The sequence below is a fragment of the Rhinolophus hipposideros genome, assembly GCF_964194185.1.
Source record: "Rhinolophus hipposideros genome assembly, chromosome: 19".
NCBI lineage: Eukaryota > Metazoa > Chordata > Mammalia > Chiroptera > Rhinolophidae > Rhinolophus > Rhinolophus hipposideros.
Window position 1 is genome coordinate 39099951 of NC_138065.1, and position 15496 is coordinate 39115446.

The following is a 15496-nucleotide window of genomic DNA, read 5'->3' on the forward strand; positions in this document are numbered from 1 at the left end:
ACACACCCTTGCTTCTTGGCACGCTCCCTTCCTTTCCCTCTCACAGCCATCACTTAAGAAGATTCCTTTCTCTCTGAAACTTCCTTAACTTATTGGACGTGAGATGATCAATGTCTGTGAAACAGAAACTATAACTTGAATGCTTCAGCTCACATTCCAAAAATAAAAGGCATCTTCTCGCTTAATTGGACATATGGAAATACACTTAAACGCTTAAACTGATGTGTTTTATGTTTCTTGCTTTACGATCTACCAGACAGCCTTCACTTAGGCTAAGTTAGCAGTCCCCTTGAGTTTTATTATTTATTTTTCTGACTACCCAAATTGAAGTAGTTAACTTTGAAAAGTCTTCCCCACCAAAAATTCTACCTTCCAATATGACCACTGTTAATGGGATATAACATATCTTTCCATATATGCTAACTTTTATGGCTATTATTTATTTATACAGAAGCATACAGGTATAAATGCACCTCATGTTTTTTAATGAGTGTTTAGTATTCTGTTGTGTGAATACATCATTTACATATAATTCACATGATTTGCCTTTTAGGAAGTGAAACGTCTTTGGAACGGACACACACACACACACACACAGACACTCACTCAAGGTAAAATATCCTCCATAAGTCTGTTACTGCTACTAGGAAACACTATCATTATTTCTTTGTTATTAAAATGCCTTATTTCTAGACATGTTCTGTTCAAAGGCAGATATCCTGAGACAATAAAACTCAGTAAGTGACTAACACGTAGGGCTTGGTGCCTGGATAAATTGAGAAAAGAGGAGCAGAAAGGGAAAATGGAGTGGGCAGAAGAGAAATCTGTGCCACTATAGTTGTTCTCTGAGTGGTTCTTTTCACTGGCATTATATTTTCTCTTTCAGATCATTATCTCTAAAACACCAGATGGCACTTTCTACAATCATCTTTGTACATCACTGAGCAGTTGATGCCACCTCCATACTGCTTGGAGGACATTTTTTTTTTTTTTTTTTTGGTGTCACAGTGAGCCGGTAAGCCTGGTCAATATGCACCGTCTTTCATAAATGAAAAAAATGCTACCTATACACCTGAAAGACTGTCAGAGTGTCCATGGTTCAGAAAGAAGCGATAAAAGGTACCAAGGAATAAACCCATTGCCTTGACTTCCAGAGAATGGTTCTCTATATAAATGAGCATTTTAAAAGACCAGCTCTACCTGAAAATTTTGAAGACATTTATTCATAAAGATATATGTACCCCTATGTTCTTAAGGCAGAATTATTCACAACAGCCAAGACATAAAAACCACCTAAGTGTCCTTTAATTGGTAAGTAGATAAACAAGACGTGGTGTACCTGTACAATGGAATTCTACCCAGCGATAAAAAAGATGAAATAGTGCCATTTTCGACAAAATGGGTGGATCTTGAGAGTATCATGCTAAGTGAAATAAGTCAAATGCAAAAGGACAAGAACCATATGATTTCACTCATACATGAGATATAAGACAAAGAGCAACAAATGAACAAACACAACAAACTCATAGACACAGACAACAGTATGGTGGTTACCAGAGGGGATAAAGGGTGGGGGAAGGATGCAGAACAGGGGTCAAATATATGATGACAGAAGGAGACTAGACTTTGGGTGGTGAGCACACAATGGAATATACAGATGATGTATTCTAAGATTGTACACCTGAAGTGTATATAATGTTATTAACCAATGTTGCCACAATAAATTTAATTTTTAAAAAATACAGTACTACCTCAATTTATGAATGTCTCCATTGACGAACATTTTGGTTTACAACTAAACCTGGAAGTAAATGCTTTGGTTTTTGAACACGCCTTAGAAGTCGAACATGTCACGTGGCTTCTGGTGAGTGCAAGATCCTGAGGCCTAGCTGCTGGCTGTTTTCAAACATTTCAGAACTCGAACGTCTTCCCGTGCAGATTAAGTTCGAAAACCGAGGTACCACTGTGAAAGCCCTGCTCTATTATTCTACACCCTTATCTTAGCAAGATGGGCAAATTGTGGACATGTCTCTATGCAGAAAATAAAGGACAGTTCACAGCCACGGTGCTCAAAGTTTACAGACTTCAGAATCCCCTAGGATGCTTTTAAAATTAGATTTCTAGATCTCATCCCCCAAAGATTGGATCAGAGCCTGGAATCTGCATTTAATAGGCTATTTGGGAGACAATGAGGTAGGTCATTTGTGGACCACACCTTGAGAATCACTAACGGGCCTGTGCTCAGAAGGGAAAATAATACTATTTCCTTCATTAAAAGCTTACATGTTGATTTCTGATTCTGACCATGATGGAGTAATTAAAATGAAACTTACCCTCTCCCTGTAAATACCTGAAAAATTACAAAATTTGCTAAACAACTTTTTTTCCATACAATGGACAGTGCAGGACAGACAACGTAGGACCAAATTCCCTGACAAAAAAGAAGTAAGCAAGGTGAGCTCTATATATGACCCCAGCTTCTGGCTGGGAGGCAGTTTTTGGATTGCAGTGCAAGGAGGGGGACCCCACACAGAAAATAATTGTCTCAATGAATTGAAAAGATGGAAGTGACTGAATTGCAGAGAGGGATACCACAGAGGTAGGCATTATCTGACAAAATGTTCCCCAAATCAGCTGAGCATTTTTGAATCTGGAGCTGGAGACTAAGTCAGGGATGAGTAGGGTAAAGCTCGAGAAGATCAGGGGACCAGTTTACATTTTCATTAATCCATTTATATGAAATTCTGGAAAAGAAAAAAAACTGGTCTATAAATATAGAAGGCATGTTAATGGTTGCCTGGAGTCAGGTGCGAGAGAATGACTGCAAAGGGGCATGAGGAAATTTTTTGGAGTAAAGAAAGTACTGTTTCTCTTGATTGCGATGGTCTTATATGAGTGGCTAATATTTCTCAAAACGTATCTAACAGTACACTTAAAATGGATGCATTTTATTGCATGCAAATTATACCTCAATAAAGTGGATTTTTTTTAATGTTATGTGTTACTATTGTTTTCTCATTAACCTGAGTTTATCTTGTTTTTATTGTCCATAACTAGATAAATTAGGAGTTGCTTTAATATCTTTACTACAAAGATAAACAGATTATTTTGTGCAACAGCAACACTTTCAATGTTTACGGATAATGTCTTTTTTCCTAATTCTAGACCTCTTCACTGTTTCTATATACTTCTCCACAGTCAGATTTACGCATAGCACTCATCTCTCTAACTGATCACCTAATAACCGGTAGCTCTTATCCTTAGAATGAGTTCTTAGGATTGACCTTCTCTTCCCACATCGGTCGGAGGCATTACTCTCCTTGCCAACGAGGCAACATACGGTACTCAAAAGAAGCGCACAGTTCTTTGTTTGATAGAGAAGCTAGAGGCTTCCTGTATATTTAGAGTCTGTTCTCTATATACCAGTTCCATATGACTTGAACTGAGATTGCCTTACATTTATCCATTTACTCAGAAAAAACTGTAAGCTTTAACATATTTAGATTTCCCATCTGAGAATATGGTATGTCTCTCTTCTCAAGCTTTCTTTTATGCGATTCAAGAATTTTTCATTAGCTTTCTTAAATATTTCTAAGTATATTTCTTACTGCTATTGTACTTGGGGTTCTTTTTCTATTGCACCCTGGAGTTGGTTTTTGCTGCTGTGGAGGAAACTATTGTTTTTATGCCAGTATAATTACTTTGTAACTTTTGATTTTTTGCATATCCTAGCTTTCAGTCATGTTATCTGTGAGTAATAATAATATTCATTTCCCCCTCCAATATTTACACCTCTCATAAAATAAATATTTTAAAATTTTATTTATATTTATTTAAATATTATATTTAAAAGTGTACATATATTTAAAATAAATCATATTTTATTTGCTTTATAACATTAACTAGAATTTCTAAAATAGTAAATAAAAGTGGTAATATCCTTGTCTTGTCTCTGACTAAAATAGCAATCAATGCTTACAGTGTTGACCATTAAATAAATGTTCATTACTGGAGTATACCAAGGTCGGACAATTAAGTTCTGTGTGCTTATACAGTGGAAAGTTTGCGAACTTAATTGTCTGGGCTTTGTGTATTTTTCTTACCAAACCAACTTAATGGCTATAAAGCCATTTCATCAGGAGTTAATATTTTAGAAATACTGTCAGCACCGAAACAGATAATATCACCCTCATACTTCAGTTTCTCCAGTGCTTTCCCATTTCACTGAGAAGAAAATCCCACATTCTTTACCACAATCTGTAAGACTTAAACTGTTCTGGTCCCTGACAAGCCCTCCAACCTTATCTCTCTCTCTGACTCTGACTCATTAACTCAAGCCTTATTATCTTTTTTTCTGTTCATAGAACACGTCAAGTTTGTTCTTACCTCAGAGGCTTGGCACCAACTAGTCTCTCTGCCTAAAGCAAATTACCTCCAAATTATTTCATGCCTGAATCCTTCTTTGTAAATTGCGATGTACGACCAGGTGTCAGTGGTTTCTTTTCTTTCTTTAATTTTTTTTAAGAAACATTAAAGCCAACTATGTCTTTAATAAATGACACCAAAGACAACCTCATAAATGAGTTGAACCAAATATCACTTAAGTGGTGAGCAATGCTTACAGATTGATGGGGCATGTGACAGCAGGAAAATGCTACGTGGTACACAGTAAGCACGCAGAGGACGAATGGGTATTACCAATCCATCAGGGAAGAACTAGGGCCACAGTTACTCATTTTAGTAGTAGCATAGGCTTGGAGGTGGCTGGATGGCTCAGTTGGTTAGAATGTGAGCTCTCAATAACAAGTTTGCTGGTTCAATTCCCACATGGGATGGTGGGTTGTGCCCCCTGCAACTAAAGATTGAAAATAGCAACTGGACTTGGAAATGAGCTGCGCTCTCCACAACTAGATTGAAGGAGAGCAACTTGGAGCTGATGGGCCCTGAAGCAACACACTGTTCCCTAATATTCCCCCAAAAAAATTAAAAAAAAAAAAAGCTAGTAGCATAGGCTTGGCTGAGAGTAAAAATATACACAATGCTGCATCAGATAAATACTTGAATAGATGTCTAAACATATAAAGTATTGAGCCCAAATCATGTTCAACAGGAGGCTTCACTATAAGTACTTTACTTGAGATCCTTTTAGCTCCCTATTTAGCAACATATAGTTCATGACTTTGCGTCTTGATTTGTAGTGGCCCCTAGAACCCAGAGATGTGTTCTACTAAACTACTCTCAATGTAAGATGTCAGAAGTTGCAAAGAAACTGGCATGTTTATAATATTAATCCTGTTATGTTTACAATCTCAGATTGTGCGAGATAATAATTCGGATCAATTATTGCTCCGTTTCAATTCACCCAATGAGAGTTTCTTTATGATAATAAAAAATGAAGAAAAACAAAGAAAATTTTCACACCTTATGGGCATTTCATAGATCTCATTTTTTTTCAGTCACTCTAAAAGAACTCTAGAGGAAACTGAGGATACTTGTTACAATTTCAAAAAGTTAAAATGAAAAAATAACTAAGAATAATCATCTGACAAGACAGTCAAGATTAAAAAACAATATGTAGCTAGTGTTGTAGCACATGGGTTAATAAAAATTAATATTTAAGAATACTTTTTACTCAGCTACTTCATAAACATAGCTGACAGTGACGTATCTTTTATTAAACAGAAAGCTAGTGAAGATCGTGGTGGGGTTATCTTGGAGGGCAAGAAAACATTTACTTAGTGATCTGTGTAAGGGCTGGCATGACTTACACTTTGACAAAATTAAAATGGAACAGCTTTTTCAAATTCTATGTAAGGTCAGGGTTTCAGGGTTAGAATTCTGTTGTATTACTAGGACTTCCCAGAAAGGTCTAGCAGTTTATTCAGAACACAATGCAGAAGGCATGTGAGGACTGTAAACCTGTAAACCTGTCCACTAGGAAAGGATTGGGATAGGAGCCATGCCCACCTCTTGGTGGGGGAGGCGTATTTCCATATGGTCTTGGCAACCTCCAATCACAATACGGGCAAAGAATGACCCTCCAGCAGTCCATTTGGAAGTAGCAGCATTTACCTTCTGTCGGAGGATAAAAATGGGGAACCCACATTGGAGGCTGAAAGGGGAGCTTATTCTTGTGAACTTGGCCTAGGACAAGGCTCCAATTTAGATCTTGGATGCGGGAGCACTGAAAAGAAAAGAAATATTGTATATGCCTGGGGATGTGGGCAGTTGGAAAGGAGACTGGCTATTATAGGCAAGGTGGAGAATAATAATGGGTGCCCATGGTGAGCCCTGAGTCAATCTCTCCATGGCAGTTACTTAGCTGGTTAAGATTCAGTAGATAACACTCATTCCGTACCAAAACTCATTTCTGATTCCATTTGTTAAATAATAAAGGGCATTAGGTCATAATAAAAAGAGCAGACTTCGTAGGCAGAAAACTTGGGTTTTAATTCTGGGTCTGCTACTCACAAATTATGGCAAAAACTGCTAGCTATCCACCAAAATCCTGTCTCTTTTTTTTTTCCTGGACCCACAGCTAGGTTGCACTTCCCAGCTTTTCTAACAGTTAGTCGTATCACATATGACTGAGTTCTAGCTCACAGAATGACAACAGAAGTGAGGTTGATGTGATCTTAAAAGAACAATGATGGTGAAAAGCTATCTCAGAGGGCAATTAGGCATTTGCCACACGGTCTATTGTAGGGCATGCGCTGTGCACATATTGAAAAAATAAACATGACACAGCTTTCACAGGTCTCCTGAACTCTACATTCCTATTTGAGGACAAACTGAGTATATGCTGCTAATCCCTCTTCTCACCATTCATTACTAGGAAAGAGACTTAAAAAAAAAAATATTTACAAATCTGTACCATTCAGGATAAAACAAAAAGGATTTTTTTATCCTTTTTTAATTTATTAAAGACACTCCTTGTTTGACAGATGAGATAGAATTAAAGAAAGACCAGAAATTGAAACCCTCATCGGAAAGAGCTAGTTTCGAGAGCTTTCTGGTGATTAATGTGGGTACTTCAGTAGAAATAGCCTAGCAGTTCAACTCTCCACCATCATGTCCATCATGGAAAAAAGAGCAAGCCACAGAGCTGTCTTCTCCAAGTGGAACCAAGAATGTGGCTAGATGGCTCAAAGAGGCAGGATGGCCTCCCGATGTCTGGCAACATCCATCAAGTTCAAAAGATCACACAGCCGAGTGCTTCAGGTTTCTCACTGAGGCCACAGTGTAGGACCTCACTGTTAAGATACAAATGATTTCAAAGGAAGTTACTCTAAAGACACTCAGAGTATTTCCAAAAAAAGGAATAAAGGGAACAGTTGTGGAGATTATTTTTTTATTTTAAAAGAAAACTGACATATGTACCACAAGCTTTTTTTTTTTTTTTTTTTGCCTTCTGACTATAAGATTTGCATAGACTGATTTGGTAAATGCTAAAAGCATGTGCCTTTTGCTTTTTTAAAGCAACTGTTAACATTGGAATTGAGGGTACACACAGAGAAGTTGGTGTCAACACCATTTAAAAAGTATTTTTTCACAAATATAGAGAAATGATTTTACATAAGAATTTTAAGTATTTGCAATAAATATATGTCTATAGATTGTATTCATATATTCTTATTTTTCATTTTATTAATCAAATATAGTTAAAGTGAAAATAGGCCAATGACACATTAAAAAAAAAAAAACTCAGCCTAAACAAATTATTACAAACCAAGTCAACAATGTATATTATAGGAAAATGAAAAATAAACTTCATGAATTGACAAAATCCCCAAAGTAAACAACATTCTTAATGTTTGATGAAAATCAGAACCAAGGCAAACATGTTTTTCTTTCCTATCACTTCTTAATTAAAACAGTAATTGAGTGGTGTGTCACCGCAATAAGACAACGAATGAAAACTACTTTTAATCCTCTCTAAAATAGAAATTAACTGAAAATATGGAAGACTTGTTTTTTAAGGAAACCATAAAATTATCCAGAATGACAGAAATTATAATCTGAATAAATGAAGAAATTTATTATAATTCTCCAGTAGTCTTAAATGTAGTACAATGCAAATCCAAAGTCCAGCAGGATTTTCAAAGAAATTTGACAGGCTAATACAAAAGTTAATGTAGGAGGCCTTAACCATAAGAATATCAAGGACATTTTTGAAAAAGAACAAAGGGGATTATCAAAAACATATCTACAAATATTAACAACACAGAGAAATTAAATCTGGCTAGTATCAAAATAAGAATAGGATAGCATGCCAATAAATAAAAAAAATCCAGAAACAGATCCATATATATATGGAGATTTTGTAAAAAAAAAAAAAAAAAAAAAAAAAAAAAATAGTGTTTCAAAGCACTGAGGAAATGATACATTATTCAATAAGTGGGGTTGGAGCAGTTGGGTATTAATTAAAAAAAAAAAAGAGTTAAGACCTTACCTCTCAGAAATCACAAAAACAAGTTTCAAATTAATTAAAAATGTAAATATAAAGCAATTTTTCATAGAATTATAAAATATATATCTATAAACCTGGAATAAGAGAGGCCCTCTTAAATAGGCTATAAAAGCAAAATATTAAAGAATTAATAAATTTGACACCAAAATTAAAACCTTACCTATGCTAAAAGATGCCATGAGCAAACTTCTAAACCAAACAACAGAAATGAGAGATACATTTGAAATTTATATAACAAGCAAAAAGTTAGTATCCAGCATATAATAACAACTCTTAACAAATTTATATTTTAAAGGTCCACAAAAATGGGAAATAATGTAAATAGGCAATTACAAAAGAGGAAACTCAAATAACCAGTAACCATGAGAAGACATCTAGACTCACTGGTAAGGAAAGAAATGGAAATTAAAACAAGAATGGAATACTATTTTTTAATACAACTCAATCAGGGGGAAAAATGTGATAATATCAAATGCTGCTGAGCCTAAATGGGGAAAAAACAACAAATAAACAAAACCAAAAACAGCTCTCCAAAATTGTCTAGAGAACCACTCCAATAAGTATGCAAAGAAGCATGTGTGAGATACTGCAGCATCAATTGAAATAGCTTATTTTTTAAAAAGGAAATAAGAAGCATATACATCAATAAAGGAATGGTAATTGTACCAATATATCTATTCTATAAACTTCTAGTAAATTGTGGAAAAAATTATTTGAACATAAAAATGCACAGTGTATTATCATTTATACCTTTAAAAAATCAATACTATGTACATTTTTGTAAGGAGATATTTATTAATATAAATACACAGAAAGACCTCAGAGCATACACTGTACTCATTGATAGTAATGGTTACCTGGACGGAACGGGCTGGCAGTTGAATGAGATGGTGAAGTAAGACTCGGTTTTATCATAGAATATTTGCATATTTTACAATGAGAAAAAAAATTCATGTATTATTAGTTGTGTAATAAAATGAAACTTAGAAATATCCTGGCACATTTTGAATTTCTGACCTCCAGAATTACAATCTCCTAAATTTGTATTTTATTTTAAGCCTCTAAAATTGTGGTAATTTGTTACAACAGCAACAGGAAACCAATGCAACTAGTTATAAATAAGCAGACATCAAAAAACAAGACAGTTTACCTTAATGATTAAATAGCTGCCACTCTATCTCACACAAAAAGGTATTAATGTCAAGATATAGTTAATAAAAGTATCTATATACAGAGACAGTACATGAAAATACAGAATAAAAGTGAATCTAAATTATTAACACCCACAATTATTTCCATGAAAATTTATCATATATCACATTTTTATAAATCCTGTCAGGAAAGCTTCCAGTGATGTCATATTGCTTCTGGTCAAACAGTACTATCCATCAGTTCCAACAAATATGTATCTTACTTGCCAGCTTGCTCATCTTTTTCATCAGATACTGGTTTTACCTGAGATTTAAAGCGAACATTTTACTACTCTTCCACGAAGCGGTATTTCTACCTTCTAGACAGGCTACAGATACACAGGGCTACAGACTACATCTTCATGGCAGGGGGAAAAGTGCTAAGCAAACTTTGCAGGTCACTCTCAACTGCTTTCTCTTCTTACATAACAACAGAAAAAGGAAAACATAATTTTTGAAAAAGACTTTATTTTTTAGAGCAGTTTTAAGTTTACAGCAAAATGAATGGAGATTTCCCATAGACCCCCGTCAGCATACATGCACACCTTCCTCCATTATCAATCTCCCCCACCAGGTGGTACATTTGTTACAATTGATGAACCTTCACCGACCCATCATTAGCACCCAAAGTCCATAGTTTACATTAGCGTTCATTCTCAATGTTTGAAATTCTATGGGCTTGGACAAATATATAATGACACGTATCTATCACTGTAGTGTCATCCATATAGCATTTTCACTGCCCTAAAAATCCTCTGCGCTCTGCCTATTCATTCGCCCCTCCCCTCTCCCCCCCAAACCACTGATCTTTTTACTGTCTCCACAGTTTTGCCAAGTGTACTTTAAAAAAAAAAAATTAATGAAGAGTACCTTTAAAATCCTATTTGATTTTAGCTTCTGTAAAATCAGACTAATCAACCAAATTCACAAGTTGAACTTTTTTCCACTGACAGTATTTTTCCATATTGTTGTCTCCTAATTTATTTTCCATCATCAGAAAGCACTTAAAATACCAATGACCCACTCTATACAAGTTCATGGATGAAAGCTTCTGATTGGCTACTAATGGGTCGGGTTTTATAGCCTGCTTTTTTAAAAAATAATAATAATAATAAAAAATAAACACTATCTCCACATCCAAGAATTTAAGAGAGACTACTTTTTATAGAATATTTTGGAAAGTCTGGAATGAGGGATGCTATTTTTGTGAGAGGAGTTTGATGAGGAGAGGTGTAAGATACACTTTTCTATCAATGGGATAAGTCTATTATCATGAAATTGAAACAAGACAAATTGCTCTCTTTTCCACTTGTGCTATTAATGTCATTTTTTCCATTTAGAGTGTCTTAGGATTGAGAAAACTTCTCTGCTGCCAGTCTCTCAGGCAGAAATTGGACCAAGTATCTGGAGGGGAAGTGATGAGAACAGAACACAAAGTAACCATTTGTATAAACCAAGCCTTGAGGAAGGAATACTAGTTTTAAAATTTTCAAACAAGCCATATTACTTTCTATTTTCCAGACAATTCAATTTAACTATTTTGTTGAGCTCCCTCAAACAGACGGGGTTTTGTTCTTTCTCTGTAATCTCGGCATCAGCAGAAATGAAGAGTGTATAGGCCAGGAAGTCAGAATTTGAAGTCAAAAGCATCTCTGCTAAGCCCTAGCTAATGACCTTAGAAAGTTTTCATACCACTCTTTGAGGCTTTGTTTTCTCATCTGTTAAATGGGAATAAGAATATCTCTTTCCTTTGTCTGTCATGAATTTTACAACCCACATACTAAGGACTCACTTAGATGACAATTGTTACTATGCAGTTTGTATTTTTTAAATCATCGGGATGATCAGGAAAATATATTGCTGTGATTAATAAAATCCGTTCACTCAGTTTAACCCAATTTATTCTTAAATCTCTTCAGTCCTAGACTGATTACACAACCATGATACCTACTTAATGATGTTAATTAGGCAAAAAAGTAATTTAATCCATAGGGCCAGTCAGATCTATTTATTGATGGAATTTACTGACACGCAAACAGCTATTTTGGATTAGATGATAAATCTGAAAAAGATCCCCTTTCTCTATTACATTTCTCCAGTAATGGAACACCTGAACTGAATTTCTGTCAAGGCTACAGATTGAGAAGCCACATTAAATTCTGTTACCATTGGTATTTTAAGCTACCCTCTGTTCACTGAGGCATTTTTTCCCAAAGGAGAGAATGAACCAAAAGGGGTAGTATAGTAGCAGGTTTCAGACTGAGGTATGAGTCTGTGAATAATCAATCTCTTTCATTATTCACTGATTTAATAAGTATTTTTGGAGCATCTACTGCTTGTCAGGGGTAGTTCTAGGAGCTGGAATAGAGCAGAGAATGCAACAAAGTCCTTCCCATAAACGCACTAGAGACAGGCTATAAACAAATAAGCAAATAAACACACAGGTTATATTCTAGTGTATACTATTGTCAGAAGAAATGCAAGATGGGATTGGTAAGGAGTGCCAGCTTGGGAGTGGGGATGGGAGAGTCAGAGAAGGCCTCTCTGAAAAGATGATAACTGAGCAGAGACGTGAAGCAGTGTGCTGGGCAGGTATCTAGGGACAGAGCGTTTCTGGCTAGAATTCTTGGACTGACCACGCACACTATATTTAGTAGCTTAATGACAGTGATTCAGCTTTAAGGAAAAATCATCTTGAAAATGTAAAACAATATTCTGAATTTACATAATTCTTGACCTTAAAAAAAACACTTCCAACTTTACAATTCAATGATGGAACCAAATCACCAAGAATGGAATCTTAGAATGTGAATAATTTTCCAGTACTTTCTGGAAAAGCCCATCTGCACTGCAGAGCAATGCCCAGTGAGCTGTTTTATGATGGACCGAAGAGGGATGAGTCCAAACTGGGAAACAGGAAAATGCCTTACAATGGTGTATGGATGGATGGTAAACTCAATGGGGACAGGACATTTGGTACCAGGCTTGAGGGATGACATTTTTCCACTAGAGAAAAATCTTCAGGCCAGCCAAAAGGGAAAAATCTTGAGTCTCAGCAGCTTTGGACAAGAGCCATAATCATTCATCAAACAATAGACCTAACACATATTCAATTAGAAAAGCCATAGCCACACAAACAGCAGCATCTTCTAAAAGGACTATAGTGAAATACAAAAATGCCCTTTCAAAATGCCCCAGCAAGCACACAAGTTTATTCCATTTCATACGTCTTGGTCACACACGTGATTGACATTCAATTCTCAATGTATAAGAAGCTGCATAATATAAAACGTTTAAGGTAGGAGGAACAATTAATCTTAATCATCATCCAGTTTTGTGATGGTGAGACTTGTTTTCAATCATAAAAACAATGTCTTCATAGTCTCTGCCATCATTTGGCTTTAGAAAGACCTGTCAGTTTAGCCTCAGGCTTAGATCTCATAATTTTATGGGTTGTATTTTCAAAGGAATGCTGGTGGCTGCCAATCTACTTGACACATGCTGATCAGGTAACTCCCCCTCAAGCCATCTGCCAATGCAAAATTTAATAATATAATTGTGAAACTTGCACATGTCCAGACTGGAGAAGTTTTGACTTTCTGATTCTTAATTTTTCTTTTTTTTTCTAGGACTAATAAAATGTTTTGCCTCTTTGTCTGCTGTCTCTTCCTATTCGGTACCACAGAATCATGGGCTGCTTAGGCAGGTTGTCTGGACTGATTCAAACCAGGGGACTAATGTCAGTTGCTTTGAGTTACCAGTTGCTGAAAGACAGAAGTTATGAGGCAATTTGTACATGACAAGTCACGTGTTAAATTTTAAAAGTAGCACCATAAGCCAGGCCCTGTGCTAGGTAAAGAGAGAGAGAGAGAGAGAGAGAGAGAGAGAGAGAGAGAGAGAGAGAGAGAAAGAAAGAGAGAGAAGTTCCTTATCTTAGGTTGATTATGTTGATTTAAAGAGTTGAATAGATTCCTGCTTGTCGGCAACATTGTAAATATAAGGTTAGAAAATCTTGCCTTAAAAGTACTAGGCCATATTACAAGTTAGAATACAATAAGGATGCTGAATTGAAGATAAAGGGACAGATCAACAGAATAAGGACCCTAGCTAACATTGTGAAAATGTAAGACAATTACTAATTTCAGATTGTACTCTATCAAATTTCATAGCCACATTACATTAAATGATGAAGAAAAGTGTTCACTAAAGTACTCTTCAAGTGCAATTTATGTATTACAGACCTCAACATTGTGTTTGAAATGACTGAGTTCCCACAAATTGCTCTAGGTTTGCAAAGCCCTGAAATAGATGGGGAAATGGCAGAAAGATTGGGCATAGCACATTTCATCAACTACTAACAACTTGAAAGACTTGAAAGAAATTCGTGATCTTAAAAGACTAAGATTTCCCTTCAAACTTAAGAGAATCTGAGCTTCTGAAGCAAACAGGATGGGGCATGTTTGAGTGATCAATTACAGAACACCTCAGATTGTTAAAGTCAAGATATCATTGCACCTGAAGGATTAATTGACCATTAAAACATGTCTGCTCAATCTATTTCAGAATGAATTTCTTTTTTAATTTATTGAGGATCTCAGTATTGTAAAACCTCTTAAATAAAATCTAGTGTGGGTAAGTCTTACAGGATGGGGTAATAAATAAATGTGGAACTTGAGAAAACATACTTCTAAACTAGATTTTTTTTTTTGACACAGGAGGAAAAGTGAATTTAAAAAAATACAAACACACTCATACACATTATTTGTGTTTTTAAATTTATTCAATCCATTATCTTGAATGATAGTTTTCAATTTCAAAAATGCTACCCCATATTTAAAGTGACTCCATACCTTGGGAATATTAGGGTCCTCCCAGGTTAGTAGTGCAGAGGGATTTATCTAGAGCATCTCTTTGAATCCTCACAATAACCCTATACGACCTGATTATACCAGTCTCATCAGATGGGTTATTCAGCAAAAATATGCCTGACTTCAACAGCACGATTAATAACGAGTGTGACAAGGCGTGTGAGACTATACAGATGGTCTCTTACGACCAGCAAAAAACCCCTACTACATAGCTCTTATTTTTACACTTCACAACTTGGCATGTTTCAGCAGTTAATTATTTTCTTGGCTTCCTCTGGAAATATATAATTTAAGCACTAATGCTCAAAACATTAAATTTAGACCAGGGAAAATCCAGCAATGTGGACAACAGAACGTAAGTTCGATGATTCAGTCAGGGATTCACTCTTGTCTTCCAAATGTCTAGGACAGTACCTGGTACACACAGAATAGATGCACAATAAATATTTGTTTCATAAATGAATACATGGCAATGTGGATTCAAATATATTGTGTGAATGTAAAGTTTTATATTGTACATGTATGGGTTTTGGTCAAGAGTCCCTACTTTTCATTAGATTCTCAAAAGGGTCTTTGAAATGAGTTATGATGCTGGAAGAAATGAGGGATTCCTAGGCTGAGCAGCAAGGGGGACTAGATGTTCCAACTCTAACATTTGACCTCAAAATATGTATATCTTTTATAATGTCAGTATGTTCACAACTCACAGTGCATCAGCCCTGAAAGCCTGACTTCTAACCATGAGATTGAAGTTTCTCTTCTTAGAAAGGAATTAGAAATTGTATTAAACCAGAGGGGAACATGATGGAATTCTAGAAACTGATCTTAGAGGGGACCTCCAGCTCTGCTACATAGGAAGCCCTGCCCTCCTGTTTCTTTTTTTTCCTATCAAGTTCAGGCCACTAGAACCACTTCAGCCACAGTCCCTGTGTTGTGAATTTCCAGGAGAGGGAATAGATTTAATGTGT